This window comes from Leptonychotes weddellii, unplaced genomic scaffold, assembly GCF_054177405.1.
Source record: "Leptonychotes weddellii isolate Sample4059 unplaced genomic scaffold, ASM5417740v2 HiC_scaffold_17716, whole genome shotgun sequence".
Taxonomy (NCBI): Eukaryota; Metazoa; Chordata; class Mammalia; order Carnivora; family Phocidae; genus Leptonychotes; species Leptonychotes weddellii.
The window spans coordinates 818-4,087 of NW_027761134.1; the positions used below are offsets into that span (position 1 = coordinate 818).

The window sequence follows — 3,270 nt, forward strand, 5'->3', positions numbered from 1 at the left end:
CACCCAGAGAAGAGGTGAGTGACGGACATGCCCTGTTGGCCAGGGCACACATCAGGATACACCCCATCGGGGCCCCCGGGTGGCTCAGTCGGTTAAGCGACTGCCTTCAGCTCAGGTCATGATCCCAGGGTCCTGGGATCGAGCCCCACATTGGGCTCCCTGCTCAGCAGGAAGCCTGCTTCTCCCTCTCCCACTTGTGTTCCCTCTCGCTGCCTCTCTCTCTCTCTGTCAATTAAATAAATAAAGAAAATCTTAAAAAAAAAAAAAGGATACACCCCATCAGCCCAGAGAGCGGGACTCCCAGGAAGCATGGGCAGCAGACGGGCCCCCACACACTGGTCACACACGGCGCCCTGGCAAGCTCTGACTGGGGCCAAACCAAACAGGTACTATTACATTAGGTGTAAAGTGATTTAACCCTAGTATTTCTGTCCTGCCACTAACACTTTTAATTCCCTAGAAGCCGTTAAGGAAACTTTGCCTGTAATACACATTACATAGGATATATATTCTTTTTGAGCCAAGATAAAAATGTCCTCTACAAACAGATCATCAGTGCCATCAAGGTGCAATCCAGGCTTCTGTGGAGACCCACTCTGTGTCAATCCCCTTTCTCCTACCAGCTCGCTGCTTGTCTCTGGAGCAGAGCTCACGCTTGTGGGGGACACAGAGTGGAAAATGCAGGTGAAACCATCAGGTCAGAGTCTCGGGAAGAGCCTGTGCTCACCCCCCGGGTCTCCCACGGCAATGCACCTGCGCATGCGGCTGGGTGAAACTGGCAACATGGGGCGGCCCCAGGAGAAAGCGCGTGGGACGAGGGGCACCAGCGTGGGAGAAACCCCCACTATTTCCATCTCCTCCTGAGCTCACTCCTCGTGCTCTGCCTGCCGTCACAAACACAACTTAGCACCAGCGCCAGAAGCGTCTTGAATATGTACACTCGTCACCTTCAAAACCCAGCCCATCAAGTGTCCTCGAAATGGCTTTTGAAACAGAAGACTTACTTTGACCACGTAGGTGAACCTTCGAATATCCTGAATTGCACTTGAGAAGTCTAAGCGATTAAAAGCCTCTCCCAAAGTACAATAGCCGTGCCTCTGGAAAAACAGACACAAGACAGTTGAAATCCATAATCAGTCAATTAGTCAAAATAAAATGACAGTTAACGTGAATTAGTCTGTGCAAATTTTCTTAAATTCTTGCAAAGGGCGTTTGTTTTTATGATTTATTCCACGTTTAGATTAGCATGGAGTAAAACCGCAATGCTAAATAAATACAAGTCGCATATCATGCAGACACTGTGCTCTGCCATTCTTCCAGCACTATGGACACGGTGACAAAGACAAATGCTTACTAAACATCTTGTTCGTTTCTCTTGTGCGGACAAGCTGGGAACTGAAATCACAATGGGATGTGTTCTGGGCTAAGCACCTACAGATGCACAAACCATCTGCCCGGCTACTGTGAAGATGGGTCTGCCACAGACACACGCAGGAACACCCAATTCCTCTGCAGGGAGCCCCGTGCCCCGCGGGTCTGGCGGGCGCCCTATGCACCAAACCAAGGCCCGAGGCCCAGGGCTGGGGGGGCGACTACGTGTGGTTTCCAGGTGGGGAGCCGAGGGGATGCCTGGCAGTGACACCCAGGAGCTGGTCGTCTGACCCACAGGACCCAGAGCCCAGGGGACAGATGAACACATGGGACGTGTTTTCAGTACTGAAAACCCTGCCATCTATTTCAGCTGTGTGTCCCTCATGATGGGCCCTACAGTCGACACTGGTTTGCACAGGATTGTACACTGGGTGTCAGGAGTCATTTCAAACTCAAGCTTCCGCATTTGAAATCCTGAGAGTATGCAGAGATTTTCAAGTCACAGTTGTGGGGCTAGACGAGCTGGTGATAGTCCTAGAAACATGTGGTGACAGATTACCCTCGCCTCTCGAATGGATGGCGGGACAGGGGCTAGCAAAACAGCTGGAGTGCACATCTGAGTCTCAGACCAAAGATGCCCCATGAAGGTTGATTTGGTTTTGTGCCCAGATCGCAAGGACAGTCCTTATATGTGCACAAACCAACAAAACACATTTTTAAAACAATACACGTTATTAATGAGTATCTACTACATGCAAACTGTTCTCCTGGGAGCTGTGAGGAAGCAAAGGTTACTTATAGATTATAATCTGAAGTCAATCACCGCTGACATTTCTATCTTCTCAATGAACAGAACTCTAAATACTGGTAGAGACGGAGGAGACCCCTTTCCAGGCAGCCACCCATGTCACAGCGGCCTCTTCTTTTTTGGGGAATTAAATCTATTTATAGACTGCAAAACACTTGTTTGGGCCACACGAGCCCGCCTGCGTTTGGGGGGCCTGGAACCACACGTGGAACCTCAGAGGCTGTGCGGCAGCCACAGTGGGCCATGCAGACAAGCAGTGGCGAGACCTGGTCCGTATCAGGTGCTCAGCCCAGAGACGCAGCCGAGCGCAGGGAGCCCAGACCCTCCCGAGCCTGGCTGTGTCCCTCCGCAGGGCCCACGCAACACCGCTGCAGACTCACGAGCAGGTTCCCTTTGCTGCTTAGGCTCTCCCGGATGGTCTCTGCTCTGTCACGGGTGTGGTAACACAGAGCAGAGGAAGTACTGAGCAGTCAGTCGTAAGCCCCAGTCCGTCAGATTCCGTCAAGCGCTCCTCTGACGGGGCTCACTCAGCATGTGTGTGAGCCGGGAGCGACGTCAAACCCACAGCAGCCCTAACCACCATGAACGAGGCCAAATCAGTCTTCCGGCTGAGAAGCTAGCCTGTGCTTCTGGGGAGCGGGCCCACCCTGGAACATGCAGTAGTGATCCATGGTAAACAACCACTTCCTAGACTATGCTCCCCAACTGCTGCGGACAGGCAAAGAAAGAGTGTCTCAGGGAGCGAAAGGAAGGAAGCGTCCCTGGGTACTGAGCAGAGAAGGAAGCGGAGTCGGAGCGAACGGTCCACGGCTCTGAGAAAAGCTGCAGCCAACCTGGCAGAAGCAGGGGCGGGAAGGGCTCGCACTGCTCTGGACAGGGTCGGACTTCACCACAGTGTCACAGCGGTTCTAAATGGGGGCCACCCTGTTCTCAGCGCCCCTAACACACAAGAGCAAGGACCCATGCCCGCAACACCAGAGGCTCACCCCAGCAGCTTCTGGGGGGACAGAGGGAGAAAATGTCCAATCCTGGCTCTGAAACAGCCCTCCGGCTGACTCAGATTTGTAGTGGGGGCAAACCATACACCGCAC

At 52.9% G+C, this 3,270-nt stretch overlaps 1 long non-coding RNA gene across 1 annotated transcript; it reads right to left on the reverse strand.

Annotated features, from left to right (window-relative positions):
• Positions 1–890: 890 nt before the first annotated feature.
• Positions 891–3,255, reverse strand: LOC115938867 (uncharacterized). Its single transcript, XR_014141897.1, has 2 exons — positions 3,166–3,255; positions 891–1,097 (listed from the first exon to the last, which is right to left on the reverse strand). It is a non-coding gene; the product is annotated as an uncharacterized LOC115938867 (long non-coding RNA).
• Positions 3,256–3,270: the final 15 nt, after the last annotated feature.